At 41.5% G+C, this 20467-nt stretch overlaps 1 protein-coding gene across 5 annotated transcripts in view; it reads left to right on the plus strand.

The window, feature by feature from the left end:
• The window catches only part of SRGAP2 (SLIT-ROBO Rho GTPase activating protein 2), a 243698-nt gene that overhangs the window by 75516 nt on the left and 147715 nt on the right, over positions 1 to 20467 (plus strand). The gene's annotated exons all lie outside the window — the stretch shown is intronic.

Genomic DNA, 20467 nt, shown 5'->3' on the forward strand with positions numbered 1-20467 from the left:
ATAGGCATTAGGGCACTTCGACAAAAATATATTCCTAATACTTCTGTTTGTTCCTGCTTAAATAGAAACTATTCATGAGTAAGTTGTGAACTTTTAACACTTGCTGAGCTTTTGCATACGTCTTTCTTTTGCTGTTTTCCTTTCCTGTAGGGGTAGCTACTGGTCCCATGCTGTAGACAACTCCTATCATAAGAAAGTGGAAGAGCTGATATAATTAATTTATCCTGATAGTTTGAGCACTAGATTTAAGTGTGGATGAACATTTGTATTTCAGCGATTTATCTCTTGTCTGAATAGAAGACCCTACTCTTTTCTATTTTTAGCCATTACAGATAGGTGAAAAAAAATGCTTATGTCCTATGTATTGACTTGTTTATTTACTCAAACTCATTTATTTCTTAAACCTATATTGATCATCTGTTATGAATTAGACTCTACTTTGTTTATTTTAGTTAGTGAAACAAAGATCTCTGTGGATTAGCATTTCTGATGGAGGAGGAGAAAGAGAAATAATATATGTGAAGAAGATATACTTTTTTTAAAGATTTCCTAATTTCTTGAAAGGGAGAGCTAGAGAGTGAGGGGGAGATAGATAGACAGAATCATTTAATCTCCTGATTTGCTTCCAAGTACCCACAACATTTAGGTGAGGCTAGACCAAAGCCAGTTGTCAGAAATTCCATCTGGGTTTCCCATGCAGGGGCAGGAACCCAAGTGCTTCCATCATCATCAACTCTGTTACAAGCCAATTAGCAGGAAGCTATACTGAAAGCAGAGTGGGACATGATCCCAACTACTCTTATTTGGGATGCAGGCATTCCAGTGTCTTAACCCTGGAAGGGTTATTTAGAAGGGTGTAAGTGCCATAAGAAAGATTGTGAGAGCTGGGTAGTTGGGACAGGTTGCATTTTAAAATGAGGACTGGGGAGCTTTTAGGTGAGGTTTCCTACGATAGGTCACAAAGCACAAAGATTTGAGGATGAGAGGAATATTCCAGACAGAAGACCCAGTGCAAATCCTCTTAGGTAGGGAGAGCCCTAAGGTTTGGTGTAGTTAAGGCGCACCTAGGAGTCACTTAGCCGAAACAGAGTGGTCCAGCCTGGATTAGGAGCTGAGGAGAACGTGAGGTGCTGTCAAGCGCAGGGAGGGGGATGCCTGATTATGAGTTTTCTCCCTGAGGCCTCTCCTCGGGAATTGAGAGTGGTTGATCAGGAGGGGAATAATAATAGGGTGGAGTAGGGGGCGGTTCTAGAGAAACTCCCATCAAAGCCTCGCAGAGGCCTGGAACCTGGCACACAGACTGAGCTCAGCATCTCCCCTTCTTCTGCTTCAAGAATCTCAGATACTTGGGATTTTTGACATATTTGGTGTTATTTTACTCCATTTCTGAAGCTGTCTTCCCTCTATTGCTACTTTTACCCCAGGGAGAGCACCCTGAAACACTTTTCTGTAGCACCTACCTGATACTTTCTAATTCTGGAAGTGAACTTTCCAATCACATCTCACCACATGCAGTAATAGAAGTGAAAGCACTTTAAATCACAAATTTCAGGAAGAGCTTAGCAGACTGTATCCACTCTCTTCAAAACAAGTCTTCACATCCACTTTGAAAGCATTGTTACCTCCCCAGTACCTGGCACAGAGCTGGCGTGAAGGTTGAATAGAAATGAATGTATATCCAGGAGATTATAAATAAAAATTTAAAAATAAAGTAAATGAAAATTTCACTTGGGGCAGAGGGTCTCTTGGCCTGATTGTATGCCTGGGCATATCTGGATAAAGCCTAGGCCTGACCCCTTTACAAGTCTTTGTGTTTCTTTGTGCTGCAAATTCCACAAACTTTGGTGTGGCTTTTCAAGGGAAGGTGTGGAATGGTATATTTTGGGTGAAGTTTTCATCTTGTGTGCTGCACATTTTTTTTTAAGATTTATTATTTTTTATTAGAAAGATTTACAGAGAAAAGGAGAGACAGAAAGATGTTCCATCCACGGCTCACTCCTGAAGTGGCTGCAATGGCAGAAGTTTAGTCAGTCTGAAGCTGGGGGCCAGGAGCTCTTTCCAGGTTTCCCATGCAGGTGCAGAGTCCCAAGGCTTTGGCCCATCCACTACTGTTTTCCCAAGCAACAGTAAGGGAGCTGGATGGAAATAGAGCAGCCAGCACCTGTATGAGATCCCAGCGGCATGTGTAAGGCGAGGATTTAGCCACAGCCATTGTGCCTGGCCCTTGTGTACTAGATTTTCTATTTGTTTGGTTTCTAAAAGCTTGTGTCGCTGCTTAAAGTCTCCACACTGATTTTGAAAACACTGACTAGAGAGAGCCCTGTGTTTTTCCAATTGTAGATTGTGACTCCTTTGCATAGCAGGTTGTGAAACCAATTTAGTTGGCCATTTTAAAAAAAAAACTTAATGGAATATGATTGTCAAAAAAAGGTAATTATCAAAGTGCATTGTATGTAGAAAGCCTTGTTTTGGTGCTATACATGCATAGGTATATGTTGGATTACAGTCTAATATCTATTATTAAGGGATGTGGTCAGAAAAAATTCAAAAGTATTATCTGCAATTACTCAGAAAAGTTCTTGGAGATAGTGAGCAAAGTGCATGGATCTTGAATTTTTTTGTTTTTTTTGCTCAAAACACTTATTTTTGATCTTGTTTTCTATGAACATTTTATTTGGTTACATGGGAATTCTTCCAAATTGAGACTGCCTTAGAAGGTTAAATTTTGGTGAAGCAAAACAAAGGTTAAAATTTGAGTGATAGTGTTTGGTTAGAAAAACAACCGGGATTGCATTTATTACTCTGCTGTGAAGTGGAAGCTACTGTGCCAGGACATTATGTGGTTCAGGTCAACAGGAACTAAGCTTGTTGTTCCTCTCTGCACAGAGAATTATGCAATTTCCAGTGGGAACTCCCCTTTGGAGGTGGCAAGGGAAGGGGAAGGAAGAGTGGAGAAAGAGGCAATTAGGCAGAAATCTTAAGTGTGAGTCTGGCTGACCCAGGATCTGCACATAGTTAACTCCAAGGCTTTGTTGGAATCTGCCAGAGTCTCGATGTTGAAGACGGGGAAAGCACAAACTCATTTCCATTCATTTCAATTCAACATTTATGCCAGCTTCGTGCTAGGTGCTAGGGATGTAACAATGAATAAGACATGGTCTTGAACGTGTGGTGCTCCTAGCCTGGCAGGGAAGACAGATGTAAATTGCTAATTATTGTACATTGTGCTGAGTGTCATAATAGAGAGAGTGTGTAAAATGCTCTGGAATAGAGCTTATGAATTAGAGGAACTGTGCTTTCAGCCTTTCATTCTGTGAAATGTGCAATTTAATAGTAACTGGGATGGGGAAGTTGGGGAAGTCCACGCTGTTGGAAAGGAAAGCAAGTTTTCTAAGGGAATCAGAGTCATCTAGTTAGCCTGTGTCTTTCATGCTTAAAGGTATTTTGTTTCAAAATAGTTTTAAAGATTTATTTTATTTTTATTGGAATGTCAGATAATACAAAGAGGAGGAGAGACAGAGAGGAAACTCTTCCGTCTGTTGGTTCACTCCCTAAGTGGCTGCAACTGCCAGAGCTGAGCTGATCCAAAGCCAGGAGCCAGGAGCCAGGAGCCAGGAGCCAGGAGCTTCTTCTGAGTCTCCCATGTGGGTGCAGGGTCTCAAGGCTTTGGGCCATCCTCAACTGCTTTCCCAGGCCACAGGCAGGGAGCTGAATGGGAAGTGGGGCTGCCAGGATTCGAGCTGGTGCCCACATGGGATCCCGGCGTGTGCAAGGCGAGAACTTTAGCCGCTACACTACCGCACCAAGACCTGTTTCAAAATAATTTTAAAGTCAGTTTTGGAACATCACTGCTCAGGAAGTCTAGAGACATACAAAGTAATTCAAAACAATTTTCTGTAATATTCTTAAGAAATACTGACAGTTATTAGAAATTTGTAGTGTTCTGATAGAACCCACGCTTTACTTAAATCAGTAACAACTTTGTAGGACATGTCAAATCACGACCAATTCTACAGTAGTAATATCAATCAATGCAGGCCATGTAGTTGATGCAGGCTTTGGAACCCAGCTCTCCTAGCACCAGGCTGATTCACTTTTGCCAGCTGTATTTGTTCTGGTCTTATTCTATAACTGTGTAGCCCAACGTAGCCAATTATGCTTTATTGTCCTATACTTGATTTTATTTTGTTTAGTTCAGTGTGTTTTATTGTTGGCTGAGTTGGCTCTTAATTTTGTTGCTGCCTAAGTAAATTCTGAATTTGCCCATTTATAGATTAGAAAGTGATTTTTTTTCAGAGATGTGAAATAATCAGGTAGCATTATACCTTTATATATATATATATATTTATATAGTACATTATGAAGCCTTTTCTGCTGCTACTTTTCTGTTTCTGAGTAAAAGCTAGAAAATGGAAAAAAATCCTTTCCACTTAGCTTGTTGATGCATGTGGTCGAGACCCGGCCTTTCAATTGTGTGAGGTAAGTTGAAAGGGAATGAGGAGTGCGACCCAGAGGTCCCCTTCTTTTGAATCATGTAGTTACCCTGCTGAGCTTGGGATGCTAATGCCTAAACCATAGGACTATAGGACCAATCTGCTTGCAAGATGAGAGCATGTGTTCATTTCTTGCCAACCTTTGGATCACCAGGCTCTTTGTGTGTGTGTTTTTTGAGTATGCGCATTTTACTTTATTAGATTCAGGTTGAGGGAATCATCGGGAGATTCTTGGAAACCCTGAACTCCCTGAAAATAAATATCTCATATTTCTCTTCTATTTTGGCTCTCTGTTGCAGGAGAGCATTTCTGTCATTATGAACATTGGAGTTTGCTGATCTGACTTCTCCTCTGTTCACATTAACAGCAGCTCATTGCTGCTAGAAACAGTTCCGGAGTTCTGCATTCTGCAGTACTCTCCAGATGCTTGTGTCTGAGTAGTGTCACCTTTTTTCATCCTCCCATGGAAAAATTCTATGTCCAGCTCCTCTGAATTGCTTGTTACTTCAGTTCCTCGTGTGTGACTTCTTTTCTTTCTTCTGGGCCTTTGAATATGCGTGCCCTCTGGACTGAAGAACTTTTCCTATCCTCTTCTACTGCCTAACAGCATTCTTTCACGTTCGGTTCCTCTGAGAGACCTTTGCTGAATCTTAGGCCAACTAACTTTGTCACTGTGTTCCAGTAGCATCCCGGTTAGTGGCCACATCACACTTAAAATGATTAAAATGGTAAATTATATGTTTTTGTATTTTATAATGATCAGTTTTTTTTTTTAAAGGTACTTGGCCTATTTGATGATACTTAGGTAGTACATACTAAATTTTTTTCATTTATAAAGGATCTAAAGTGGGAAATCCAAGAACATGCTAAGGCAGGTGATTTTTTTTTATGTTTTTTACATAGTTGATTAGGGTGATAAGGGTCAAGGGAAGGTGGATGAGACCATTATTTCCATGTTCTTTTTTTTTTTTTCTTCCTGTATCTGAGGAAAGGGGACGATAAAGGGAGAAGCCACACCCAGCCTCCCAAATGCCTCTGTACTCTGGGATGGAGGACCGCCACCCCACACTGGCAGGTGATTTTTTTTAGAAGGGAAAATGAAGCAGTGTGAAGACCGTGGAAAACTTGTGTGAACTCCTGAGAGTTCACAGTCAACTCAGTTGGTCTTGAACAGCCTTAGAAAATGTAGACGTAAGTGTGAGGGGACCAAATTTTACATCTCACCCAGGGTTGCACAGACTTGTACGGTGAGTGTTATGGTGTCGGATTACTTACTTCACTTTCCAGAATAGACGGACTACCTTTGCTTCCTTCCGCATCATGAAAAAGCAGAAGATCCAGGTAATCTGGGGATGAGATCAAGGGAAGAGACTGAAGCTGTGACCTGGTTTTGTATGTCACTCATGCTTTGTCCTTCCCATTCAGCCTTACTCATCAGTGACACAGGAAATGGTTCCTGTACCATCTGCTTCCCAGGGACTACCTAGCAGTAGGGAAAGCAGATTGTGTCATTCACTGACAGGTGTGTTGCTCTGGGTTGGTTAGAGGGACAGGGACAGGAGCTCTTTCTGGTGGTGCATGTGTCACTGTGGCTCACAGGAGCAGTATTGACTTGTGTGACTCTGTGAACCTGGCTATTATACATCTAGAAAATACCACTTAGCTTATTTGAAAGTGATACTCTTCGTATCTGTTTAAGTAAATCCAGAGACCATCATTCTTTTTTGTATGCAGGATTTTACCAGATCTTGAATTCTGGCATCTTGGTTATGGTAGCAGTATTAAAAGCAAGCAAACAAAGAAACAAACAGAAACAGTGTAGAGTAAAATTTAGAAAGACTTTGCCAATTTTTATTCTTATGTGAAAACCTTTTCCTGAAATTCTGCCCAGTGCTGGTTAATCAAAAATTTGTTCTAATGAAGTTTCTTCCTAAGAAGTTTTCATTAATTATGAAAAATATCCATGGTATTATATTATAAATCCTTTTCTGACTATCATAAATAGTAGGGGAGAAATGCTTATAAAAATGTGGCAGAACTGACTAGATAACACTTCTCTCTTTTGAATTTTTTTTTAGGATTCATGTATTGATTTAAAAGACAGGGAGATACATACATACATGCAGATGCAGATACACAGATCTTCAGTCTGGTGGTCAACTCCCTAATTACCTGCAACAGCCAGGGCTGGGCCACCCTGAAGTCAGACACTAGGAACTCCACTGGGTCTCGCATAAAGACGGAGGAACCCAAGGACTTGGCCATCATCCAGTGCCTCCCAGGTCCATTAGAAAAAGCTGGGTTGTCTACGGCCATAGCACCCTGAACGCGCCCGATCTCGTCTGATCTCAGAAGAAAAAGCTGGGTCAGCAGAAGCACTGAGTAGCTGGGACTGGAATGAGGCATCCCAGTACAGAATGCAAGCATCCCTAGCAGTAGTTCACCCAGCTGTACTATGACACCTGCTCCCTCTCCTTTGGGTTTTGGTTGACTTTCTCTTTTAATTTTTAAAGAATAAATATGTTAAAATGTGAAACATTTTATTTATTTATTTGATACATGCACACACAGAGAGCTGGATAGACAGGGAGGCTAGTCCTATCTGCTGATTCATCTCCCAGTGTCTCCAGTAACATGGCCTGGGAATGCAATCTAGATCTCTGATGTGAGCAGCAGGAACTTGAGTTACTTGAGCCATGACCACTGCCTTCCAGGATCAGTATTAGCAAGAAGCTGGAATGTGTAACCCTTGCTGGGAGTTGAGTTCACATACTGTAATGTAAGATAAGTGCATCTTAACAAGGGCTGGACACCTGCCCTGACTGTTGCATTTTTTAAGAAGTATAACAATGTGACCACTGGAAAACCCATGTGGCCCATCACAAAAATCCACAGGTATGTGATCCTACCTGCAGGTCCTGTCTTAGCTGCTCTCCCAGGTATGCTTCCTATCTGGAAGCCAAGGAGAGCAGCTAAGACAGAGACAGCAGAATGGCTGCTCATGAGAGTGACACTTTTATAAAAATGGCATTCTACTATATCCGTTTGTGTTTTGCAAAGACAAACAAGTGAATTTCATTTTCTTTGAGTTTAACAGAAAAAAACTGAAATGAAAGTAAAGAAAATGCTGAACTTAAGAGAACGTTTCTTCTCTCCCAACATTTATAGTTTCTGAAAGTTCTCTCTAAGGTTGAGAAAATGACTATGAAAACCATTAGGAGGCTCAAGTCATAGTAATATTTTAAATTGTATTTTTAGCTCTGCCTTCACTTTTAGATGAATTGGCTGATTCCTTGCCTGGAAGGAGCTGGTGATTCATGCTTTACACTGCTCTTTCCCATCTCCTAATTTTTATAGTATAAATCTATTTTTTCCTTGGCAGGGTTTCCAGTTTTTTTTTTTTCTTTTGATACGTCTAAGCACCCATTCTTTTGCCTTGGCTCCTCTATTCTTGTGGTTTTTGTTTTTATTATTTATATCTCCTAAGTACAGGATTTTTTTCTCAAGTGGATGCTATATGGGTTGAAATCTTTCCAGTAAAACACTTGTGGTAACTTAGCTCATCGTAATATTCTTGAATCACAGTGGTTCTTGGGACTTTTTGACATGGCTCCGTTATCTTCAGGCCTTGAATGTTACTATGAGAAAGCCTTAGACCAACTTAATTTCCCCTGTTTTGTACAATGATACTTACATAACTGTCATTTACTCCTTGAAGTCTTGCTGATTGCTCTATGTACATTTCCTGATGTGTGTTATGCCTTTTCTTTTTGTGCATGCTTCTATTTTCTTCCTTTGCATTTACTGTGATATCTTAAGCCTTTTTACATGCCCATTAATTGTATTTTTAAAAATTTTTTATTATGGAAATAAGCATCGTTGTGCAGTTGGTTAAAGCTGATTGAGATGTCTGTATCCTTTGTTGGAATATGGATTTGAATCCTTTCTGATTCATCTTTCTGCTGATATACCTTGGAAAGCAGTGAAAAATGGCTTAAGTATTTATGCCCCTGCCATCCACATGGGAGACCAGATGGAGTTCCTGGCTTCAGGGTCCAACTTAGGCCGGACCTATCTATTGCTACATTTGGGGGGCAGGGGCAAACTAGCAGGTGGAAAATTTCCTTCTCCCTTTGTCCACTTCTCTTTATCTGTCTTGTATGCATATATTCTGTCTTTCAAATGAACTCTATGTATTTCTGTTGTTTTGCCTTTCAAGTAAATAAAAAATTCTTAAACTTCTTATGAGGGATATCAGACATATACAAAAGAATAAAAATTAGTGTTAAAATTAGTGTTATATTAGTCCCATATATCCATCACTCAGTTTTGATAGGCCTCACTTTGCAACCAATCTTATTTTATCTCTATTTCCCACCCACTTTCATGGTCCTTCTTTACATTGAAATCAATACCAGACATATTCATTCTTGACTATTTCAATATTTAGTTCTAAGAGAAAAGGACTCTATACAAAAGCAACCATTAATAAAATTTATCTGATTTGTTTCAGATCCATTTACTGAATAGATGAGAAATCTTGAAAAAGCTCAAAATAAATATATTATGCAAAAACTATCACAGATTTCAGATTTTTTCCCCCTAAGATTAACTTTGTATTCCATTTTTCCACAAACATTTTGAAACCCTCTTGTGCAAGGACACTGCTTTGTTGAGTTAGGTCAGCAGCTTCTCCCTTCCATATGCATAGTGGTTGATGACAGTTGCTGAGCCTTAAACTCAGAGAGATGAAGCTTAGAGAAAAGGCTACTGGGGTCTCCCTAGTGTAGCTAGGCCACATGTTGGGAAATAGCACCATGGATTGCAAACACGAGAGATGCCCACTAGTTCCTTGGTGTTCTCTGAATGTCTAATTCTCATGTAGACTGGGAGGATAAGGGGAGAACCCAGAACAGAGTTTCTTGTTTGGCAGGTCCTTTCTAATTTAATAATGACCATGAAGAAAGAGTTTCGTAGTTTGTAGATTCCATGTCCCAATTCTTCTTTTGGTACCCATATGGTTTATCCCAGAGCTCTTCAGACTGCACAATCAGACCTTGTAATGGATCATGAAATCAAATCAGTGAGCAACGAGCGTTTAAAAAGACAGAAAATTATTGGCTTATACCAAAGCTAAATTTTGTTTCATGAAACTTATTCCAGGTGTGAATATTGGAGCAGTGGGAGATACAGGAAGAAATAGTTGACCTGCAAAAAATTGACGCCAGTCATTTGTGCTACTCAGGTCCTATCAATTTCTACACCACCTTGTTCAGAAAGTGAAAGTATCAAATCAAAGAGCCTAAGAGACGCATTTTGTTTATACATTTAACAAAAGCATATGTGGATCTTTGAATGATTATTGTAGGACTTAGTCTCAGGTCTCCTGTTTGACACATTGAAAAGATTCAGGGGTCCTTTTTGTCTTGTAAGCATTTCAAGCCTGAAACTATAGGATTTTGGTATGTAAGACAATCAGATGAGGCCATTAGAAATGAATGGGTGTGGAAGCAAGGTCAGGAGTATTGATTTTGGCTCACATCCTGTTGTGATCTGGTTCAGAGTGACCTTAGATAATTAACAGATCATTGTGAACCTTGGTGTGTTGTCACCTTAGTGACTTTTCATGAACACTTACTAAAAACCAAGCATTTGTTGTCTTCATATTCATGGTCTCCTCTTTATCCTGCGTTAACAATCTAATGGAGTAGTTTTTATTTTATTATCAAGTAATTTTATACATAATTAAACAGGCTTAGAGAGATTAAGTATCTTGTTCAAGGATACGCACTAGAAGAGGCTCCTGGCTCCTGGCTTCGGATGGGCTCAGCTCCAGCTGTTGCAGCCACTTCAGGAGTGAATCATTGGGCATAAGATCTTCCTCTCTCTATCTTTACATCTGGCTTTCCAATAAACAAAAAAGGGGAAAAAAAAATCAGCCTTTTCTGGATGCAGAGTTCTTAGCTGCTTTCTTGCAAGCTTGTCTCCCTGAGTGTTTTGAGCATTACATGAGATAGAATACCACAGTAAGCATTTAATAAATTATGTTTATGATTACTATTAAATATGTAGCCTGTGCCTAACAATAAATGTTTTGAACAAAGTTTACTTATTGTACAGAATGAGCAGTAGTTAACTAAATTAGATCTTGAAATAACCCATCACTTTAAATACATACATGGATAAATATATAAAACATTATATTACATATATCAGTATAGAAACTATATGCACATTTGAAAGGTGTATTTACACAGTGAAGGCAAGAGAAAAAGAGAAATCTCGTTTCATGGTTCACTCCCCAAAGGGCCACAGCCACCAGAGCTGAGCTTATCTGAAGTCAGAGGCCAGGAGCCTTTCCTAGGTCTCTCACATGGATTCAGGAACCCAAGGACTTGAGCTATCCCCAGATCACAAGCAGGGAGCTGGATGGGAAATGGAACAGCTGGGACACTAACTGGCACTCACATGGAATGCCAACACTCAGGCGGAGGATTAGCCTGAGATGCCACCATACTGTCCCCAGCATCCATATTTTAATATTGGTTATTTCAATTTGATTGTGCAGGAGCCTTGAGTAACATAGTTTGCCATTTTTCCTTTTGTATAGTAGACAGTTTGAATTGACATTTTGTCTTTTCAGAAGTTATTTAGTAGGAAATTCCTTGGGTTTTGATTATCCTTGTTTTATCCTGCTTTTCAGGACTCTGACCTTGCTTTGTCCACACTACAGAACACTTTAACCACAGCTGTCCTTCCTCTATCACCCCCACTTCTCTTTAAATTGTCCATAGCCCAAAGCCTCAAGACTAATTTAGGTTCACACTGATCCACAACGATTTCTTCCTCTCTGAATGCAGTATGGAACAATTATTTTGGCACTTTATCTGTTTAGTCCTTTACTTTGGCATTTAGCCTCCTCCCCCCACCCCAGTTGCATTATAAGTTCTTTGAGCATAAGACAACGTTTTAGATTTCTTATTTGCTTCAATGATTCTTCCCTCAGCTCTTTGCACAGAGATTTTTGTTACAGGAATATTTGCTACATTCATTGGTTGATTATTATATTCCCTGGGGACTGACAAGGAGCATGTCTTAGCAATGAGCCAGGAATATCAGACTGGATGATATTTCCCAGAAGAGCTGTTCGTCCTCTCAGCTGCATTTGCAGTGTGTAGTACAAGTTAATTCTAGATTCTGGACCTTGGGAATTCTGTTTCTTAAACATTTGAGGCAGGACCTAGGAACTGAAATTACTGCTTTGGCATTTGATGTGGCAGCTTGTTCATTTGGGAGCCTTTTGTCTTTGACTTGCTATTGAGTCACTTGAAAAGCCACGGCAGCTTGCCAGAGCAATTGTGATGATCAAAGTTCATTGAGCTAGCTAGCCCCCTCCACACCCTCCTCCTCATAAGCTTTATGGGGTTGCTTTGTGTGTCTTCACTTAGGGGCTGGAAAGTTATTGGATGACTGAATGTCCTTTGAAAAATTTTTCTCCTCTTCCTTCCCCCGATGGGTTTCACCTTGTCTACAAAGCCACATGCATTTGTTTTCAGGTAGTGTAAAGTGAATGTAGCTTTGACACAGTCTGCTGCACAGGAAAGACAGCTGTGAGACCACCCAAGATCAGGCTCCAACAGGTAGAACTATAGTCCCAAGGCAAGCCTAGGAGCCCGACCACAACTGCCCTCCCCGCCTCTTCTCCCCTCCAAGATCACCTGAGAACCCACGGATCGCTTTCACATCCAGTTTGCTCACCAGTGAAACGGGGAGGACAGGTTGGCTTTAGGATCATGGTTTTAGAATGTTTATTACTGCTAACCATCAGCGTTGGTATGTGCAGGGATTTTCAACTCATGAAATTCTCTCACCCATTCTAACCCCTTTACCATTTTAATTGGGAAGCTAGGCACCCATCCAGCAGGTCGCCTCCTCTCTGCGTGTCTTTGATTTTCTTGGTTCTTTTCATCATGACACGAGCCTTTACTGGTTCCATTTTTGGTCATTTGAAAACCATACTGTTCGCCTTTGCAGCTGCTCCTCCCTTTTGGTACCCTTGTCTCTGACCAGGCTCCAGTGTTGTTCTTTGTTCCACTCAGACCATGCTCACGTAGTCCCATGCCTTGGCTTCAATTTTTGTCTTCCTCTGCAGTATCCTCTCCTTCCCCTTCATTTTCTGAAATTCTATCTATGCTCAGAATTCTCTTTCAGACTTACATTTCTTCCTGTTCCTTCTCCTCTCCTTTCTTCCCTCACAGATTTGAAGGCTTCTATGCCTTGTAGTATTCTGGGTCTTAGGAATATATTAGTAAACCAAACAAACAAATTTCTTCCTCTTGAAATTGAATCTTTCTCAAGAAGTCTTACATTAGTATAGTCTCCACTGAACTAAATTTTCTGAGCTCACAAAATTTAACTTGTAGAATTTCTTTAAAAAAAAAAAAAAAAAGATGTGAGCCCAGCATAGTAGCGTAAGTGGCTAAAGTCCTTGCCTTGCATGCAACAGGATCCCATCTGGGCACTGTTCTAATCCCAGCAACCCCACTTCCCATCCAGCTTTCTGCTTGTGGCCTGGGAAGCAGTGAGGACAACCCAAAACCTTGAGACTCTATACCATGTGGGAGACCTGGAAGAGCCTCCTGGCTCCTGGCTTCCGATCAGCTCAGCTCCAACCATTGTGGCTGCTTGGGGAGTAAATCAACGGATGGAAGATCTTTCTCTCTGTCTTTCCTCCTCTCTGTAACTTTGCTTTCCATTAAAAGAAAATACATTTTTTTTTTTAAAAAGAGTCATTCCCCAAATGGCTGCAACAGCCGAGGCTGGGCTGATCTAAAGCCAGGAGTCGGATCTTTCTCCAGGTCTTCCACATGGGTGCAGGTACCCAAGGACTTGGGCCCTCTTTCTCTGCCCTCTCAGGTCATTAGCAGGAAGCTGGAATGGAAGTCAAGTGACCTGAAAGTGCACCTTCTTTGTTATAGGTTTTTTTTTTTTTTTGCTTCTTTCCCATTAGCTTGCTAATTTTGATGGGAGACTTTTGTCTCTGTTCCCAGAACAACTAGAAGGTATGAAAATAAATATTTACAATAAGAGCAAGAAAGCATATTGCTTTGGAACCCCAGTGACTTGGATTAGAGTCCTGGATCATCAACTAAGTAGTTTTTTGGTCTTGGTCTATCCCCTTCACTTTTTCACACCTGTCCCTCGAGCATTTTAAGAGCCCTCCTATTACGAAGTTTATAGAAAGGCAAACCAGCAGGGTCAGGGTAAAGAAGGAGACTTGGCAGAGCCTGCTGGCATTTTGTTTCCTGGGGACCAGTTTGGAGAGGGGCTGATTACCATGTTGATAAGAAGTCTTGGTAGGAGATAGGGAAGGCAGAGCCTGATGAAAGCCTCAATTGTCTTCTTATATAACACTGGCTGGAAAGGTACTAGGAATTAATATTCCTGAGATGGCTGGGTGACATCATATGTTTGTGAAAGGGCTAAAAGCAGGTGAGGCAGATTTTGTGGAAAAAGACGGGCAATCAGGCCAGATTCCCAGTGGAGAACATGGGCTGATCTCATATTGCACATGCTGACAACAGAGCCTGGGGGAGTCACAGGACCTGCCCCCTGGGTACCAGTACATCAAGGGGATGTGGGACATGCCTGTATGACTCTCCAGAAAGAGTATGTATTTCTCTCAGTCTGCTTTGCTACCCCATTTTCTTATCAGAAAATTGGGACTCATGACTTAATCAGAGAAGTTCCTCAAGAAGGGGATAATTTTGAAAGGGGGAAAGAAATAAGCTAGTAACTCTGAATTGAAAGCAGTAAGCTGAACAAAATATCTCGTTCTGCAGCTGTACTTTGCTGACAGATGGATTCCCTGGGTGTTCTCTGAAAATGGAGATAGTTTTCAGAGGACTGTGTCACAGTCTACACACATGATATTGGTGTGTGTGGTAGGGCCCTGGCTAGTTTTGCTAAATGATCTGAATCCACTAGAACTGGTTTTTCTTCCAGTTGTATTCTTATTGGGATTTTGCAACATTTTCGAGAAAGACAATGAGATTGCTTCTAACTCCCAGCGATGCAGGTAAAATCTTAGCTGTGGCTGAGTCTGGACAGAGAGCAGCATCTCACAGGGAAGCTTTGTTGGGTTGTGTCTGCTGACCCAGCATTTGAACTCACACAAAATCATTCATCACTAGTTTTGATTTGATACTGTCTGGAAATGATGGAGTGATAATCTGCTAGTGAAGTTCAATGTCATGGCCAAGCCTGATGTCCAGAGGGGCAGCTTCCAAGATTTATTGCTTTAGAAAGAGTCGATGCAGAAGTTAATTTAACCCGTACAAATAAAAAAATGGAAACAAAGAATTCCTTCTTTTTTTTTTTTTGCCCATTTGTTGAGCCTTTTTCCCCATAGCTGACAGGATGGTACTTAATAAATGAATGTACTGCTTGATTGAGTTAAATCTTTTAGATATTTTTGGAGGATTTTTTTTACTTACTTGAATTTCAGAGTTATGGAGAGAAAATGAGAGACAGAGAAGAAAGAGCTTCTATCTACTGATTCACTGCTCAAGTGGCCACCATGGCAAGAGCTGTGCCAACCCAAAATATCCTGGAGCCAGGATATTTTTCCAGGTCTGCCATGTGAGTGTCAGGGGCCCAAGCTCCTAAGCTATCTTCTACTTTTTCCCAAGCCATTTGTAGGGAACTATATCAAAAGTAAAGCAAATGGGGCCCAGCAGCGTGGCCTAGCAGCTGAAGTCCTCACCTTGAACGCGCTGGGATCCAATATGGGCACCAGTTCTAATCCTGGCAGTTCCACTTCCCATCCAGCTCCCTGCTTGTGGCCTGGGAAAGCAGTCGAGGATGACCCAAAGCTTTGGGACCTGCACCCGTGTGGGAGACCCAAAAGAAGCTCCCAGCTCCTGGCTTCAGATTCGCTCAGCTCTGGCACTTGTAGCCACTTGGGGAGTGAATCATTGGACGGAAGATTTTTCTCTCTGTCTCTCCTCCTCTCTGTATATCAGACTTTCCAATAAAAATAAATAAATCTTAAAAAAATAAGTGGAGCAAATGAAACACCAATGGCACTGGGATGCCAGTGTCACAGGTCAAAGCTTTATCTGCTGTATCACAGTGTTAGCCCCTGATTTCTAAAAGAAAGATGTAATTCACATACCATAAAATTCATTTTCTTTTTAAAGATTTATTTATTTTCCTTCAAAAGGCAGATTTACAGAGAGAAAAATCTTCTATCCGCTGGTTTACTACCCAAGTGACTGCAGTGGTTGGAGCTGAGCTGATCTGAAACCAGGAACCAGGAGCTTCTTGCAGGTCTCCCATGTGGGTTCAGGGTTCCAAGGATTTGGGCCATCCTTGACTGCTCTCTCAGGCCACACATAGGGGGTTGGATGGCAAATGGAGCAGCTAGGATACAATCCAGCGGCCATATGTGATCCCAGCATGTGCAAGGCAAGGACTTTAAGCACTGAGCCGTTGTGCTGGGCCCAAAAACTATTATTTATAAAGTGTGTAATTCAGTGTTTTTTTTTTTAAGCAATATGTTTACAAGATTGTGTAACCATCACCTCTGTCTTGATTCTGAAACATTGAAGTTAGATTTTGACTTGAATCTTTAAATGAAATATCAACCAAAGAGCAACTCTGACTCTCAGGAAGCTTGTTTAAAAACTTTGGTCCTTGTTACAAGGGAAGCTGCAATTTTTGTTCCATTTTATTTTTAAAGATTATTTTTATTGGAAAGGCAGATTTGCAGAGAGAAGGAAAGACATAAAGATCTCCCATCCACTAGTTCACTTTCCAAATGGGCATGATGGCCAGTGCTGAGGTGATCTGAAGTTTCCTCCAGGTCTCCCATGCAGGTGCAGGGTCCCAAGGCTTTAAGCCATCCACAGCTGCTTTCCCAGACCATAAGCAAGGAGCTGGATGGGAAATGGATCACCAAGGATACAAAGTAACACCCAGATGGGATCCTGGTGCTTACAGTGGGCAGGATTAGGCAATTGAGCCATTGAATGAGATCTCCAGTATTATTTTCAAAGGACACAGCAGAAGAGAATGGGATGGTAACTTTTTTTTTTAGCTTAAAATTTGTTACTTTCCACTACTGATGATTTTTAAATCTTAGTTAGGTCTTTAGATTATTACTATGGCTTTGATATAATAAAAAATATTCAAAACAAAAGCATAAGACTTTGGGCTTAAGTTATTGTCAGCCTCATGAGGTAGGTGGGGCTTAGTAAGATTTGTTGGCCAGTGATCTGATGGGATGCCCAGGGAAGGTTATTCTAGTTGTGTGCCACTTCAAGAAGCTCATGATAACTTTGGTACTTTGGTTTTGTGGATAGCCAGGAATTTTTCCATATAGCCACTTGTGGGAAGTGAGAACTTGATTTCTTTCCATGTAATTGTATGGAAGAAACCTATAAGAATCCCATTGTTTCCCATAGCTCTCAGGACCTCTCACTCAACTGGAAGGGTCTGTAAAGCCTTCTTGAGTTGGTGTGCGGAGTGTAGTGTGGGTAGTGTGCATAGTGTGTTTCTTTGAGTTTGCAAAAATGTGTATGCGTATACTTGCCTAAGCACACAAGGAAAGTAAGGAGAATTTCTTTGGGCTTTTACAAATTACCGTTTTCTTCTTTCTGCCTTTGTGACTTGTTAGTAGGCCAGGGTGCAGAGGGGCCCCTGGTCTGGGCACATGGCCCAGGCATGCTGGCATTCAGAGACCTATTGTTTCCTGTCCCGTCTATGCACATGGATAAAGAACCAGGGCTGGCCCGACTGCCTTCTTGGGGACCATTGTTTGTGTTAGCAGCAGCAGCAAGGCCTGAAGTAGCACATTCTGCCCTGAACAGAGCCCCCGTTCTATCTTGGAGCTGTAGGCCCGGGGTAGGAGTGGTTAGAGTCTCCTGCATGTCTGTGCAGATACTCTGAGCATGCTAGTAGCTAGCAAGGCTCCTCACTGGAGAGTATGGAAAAGTGGAGATGCTCAATGATGTCAGAGCACAGAGAAACTACAGTGGCAAGTAGTATCTATTGGCAGAGCCTCTATTTTTTCCTGGATCAACAGGGGGAATATTGCATCTTAATTGTCTGCACCTGCTGGGTTTGTTAGATGATCTCAGAGTACACTCAAAGGACAAAAAAAGCACTTCCTCCAAAGCTGCCTTGTAGAGTAGTTCTAGGAAGTGGAAAAGGGATCCAGTCTGATTGTAGGTTAGTTGAAACACAGGCTAGCTAGTCAGTCAGTGGGATAGTCCAAAGTTGACTCTGGGCTCTGACACTCCTCTGCTGGAAGATGGAGGAAACAGTATTCCAGGGCTGAGGTTCATAGTCACTGTCAGTTCCCCACTAATACCTTCAGAGGCTCCAAGTTGGTGTCAGATTTCTCCTGTCCCCCTGCCCTACTATTGACAAGTCAGATGAAGTTTAATTTGGCTTCAACAGCAGTTTGCAACTATTTTTATGGACCCTTTGTTAAACTATGTAACAAGTCTTCACTTCACTTACGTATGCAAAAACAATAATTGGGAATACCTTTTAGAGTAGTTGTGAAATTTAAAATGTATTCAGTAGACACATGCTCCCTTCCTTCAGGACCAAGAAGGGACCCTAAGGGTGGCATGCAGTTTGTGCTGTGCCTCCGGTCACTCAGGCACCTGAGCTGGGGGTTCCAGGATAGAGGGATGGGCCTGGAGGCTTATTAGATTAATTCATGTATCTCTGAGATCTCCTATGAAGTGCTTGTTGCTTGGAGGACAACTGTGCAGTGCCCTACTTTTAGAACTTGTGTTGCAGAACTTTGCTCCCTTTTTTGGTATGGGGTAGATGCTTTTCAGTCTAGTGTGTTCTTTCCTATACCTCTGGTTAATGAGATTATTGAGATAACATCCTGTCCATCCCTCTCCCCTTGATTGAGTACCTGAAGGACATTTTGAATGCTCTGTGTGCTCTGACTCCCCGACCCCCATACCCCTGCCCACACACGCGTAATGGCTACAAGTCCCAGCTTTTCCTTAATACGTGGAGAGGGAACAGATGCCTCTAGGCATAGTCTCAACAAGGGCTGTTGCCTTTAAGAGATCCAAAAATCCCTGGTAAGAACCAGATGCCTGACATGACCTCTGCAGATCTTTCTCCCCTACACCCTTGTAATCAGACTCCAAAAAACACAGAACAAGAGAGCTTTGATGAGTGATGAGGTAGGCGGCTTTTCTGCTCAGCCTTCTGTCTGCTTGAAATATCTGTAGTGCTCAGTTTCAGTTCAGGTGAGGTCATTGCAGGGCTGGTTGGCATTGGTCGTTGGCAAGGGGGAGGTGTAGGGTTGAAGCTGGAGATAACTGCGGTGGCAGATCCCCTAAGATCACCCAGCCAGGACAAGGTACTTGTGCTACATACTGATATCTGTAGAAACAAAAGCAAACAATGAAAATGGAGATAATATCTCAACACAAAACTGAATGCACCATTTACCTCTACGCTCTTGCTCCATGAAGGAGTGCTTGCAATGTTATCCCTGTAATCCAATTTTCCTGATTTATCTATTCATCAGATGAAAATTCTAGTCACCTCCTCCACCCCACCTTGCATTACATATCACAGATAAAAAGTGTTGTTATGTTTGAATTGTTTGGGCACTAACCTGGAGCATAGCTGATGAAAGGCATGATGTAGGTATTCTTTGTCTCTGTCACATCCTCATGTACTTGGAGCTCAGCAGACTTGCAGGGGAAGAAGATGAAAAACCCAAACCACTCAATCTGACTTAGTTGGGGATCAGGAGATCAGGAACTAACTTTGGAAGGATCCATACTGCAGCCCCTCACTGAGCTGAAAAGTAGCCTGACATTGGCAGGCAGCATCTTTGAGCAGCAAGCCTTGTCAGTGATGAATGCAGGGGTCCACTGTAGGCGGAGCTGGTTGAATCTGAAGGTATCATTGTTGCAGTTGCAGAGTGATGGTTTGTGACCTCTGCACAAGGTCTCTGGCCAGCCCAGGCCGACTCTGAGTTATCTATGAGGATGAGGTAACAGAGCAGGGTGTGAAAAAAATAAAATGTCTTTCCAAATCAACTTCTTCAGGATTGATTTACATTCTGTGATATTGAAAACTATGAAATCTGAGGGACAGTGGATGGTTTGCTTGACAGAAAACAGCCTGGGGCTTGTTTTGTTTGTCACCATTGACCTTGGGCAGGTCTCCCTCTGCCTTTATTAAAATATTCTGACTAACCCTTCTTCTTCAAGATGGTGTATAACATTTTGAAATGATTTTTAAAAGTATGGTAAGTAGAAGCATAGACTGTAAAATCGTCTTGCTGGATTTGAGGTCTGGTTCCATACTTACCAGCTTGATTCCTTCAAGACTCAGAGTTTTAGGGTCTGTAATGTAGTACAGTGCGTTAAGTAACACTAGCATCCTATATGCAAGTGCTGGCTAGTTTTCCGGCTGCTGTTTTCAGTTTTGCTAAGGCACCTGGGAGGAAAATATGACATTGTTACCGAAGTGGCAGGCCCAGATGGAGTTCCTGGCTCCTGGCTTGGGCATGGTCCAGCTCTGGCCACTGTGACCCTTTGCAGATCAGCACTTGGGAGATTTCTGTCCGTCTCTATCTAAGACTCTACCTTTCAAATAAATATATATATTTTAAAGGATTCAATGTTTTCATCTTTAGGATAGGGATGAAATAATTTGTACCTCCTATGGTGGTTGAGAGAATTCCTTTGGCTTTCTGTTGGTAAAGAACCCAAATTCTGGTACTGACCTGGAAATGTAGTAAATTGTTCTTTTTTTTTTTTAAGAGTAGTTTTGAATATGATTAGGTGAGATTTGTAGCTTCCCTAAATGATTTGGCAGATTTCTGATTCACAATATTTCCAGAAAGTGTTGCTGGAGGCTTTTGGAGATAACTCACATAATATAATCGCTTTAGACTATAGAGGTTTTTCTTTATTACT

Source organism: Ochotona curzoniae, unplaced genomic scaffold (assembly GCF_017591425.1).
Source record: "Ochotona curzoniae isolate NIBS_2020 unplaced genomic scaffold, NIBS_Ocur_1.0 contig_430, whole genome shotgun sequence".
Taxonomy (NCBI): domain Eukaryota; kingdom Metazoa; phylum Chordata; class Mammalia; order Lagomorpha; family Ochotonidae; genus Ochotona; species Ochotona curzoniae.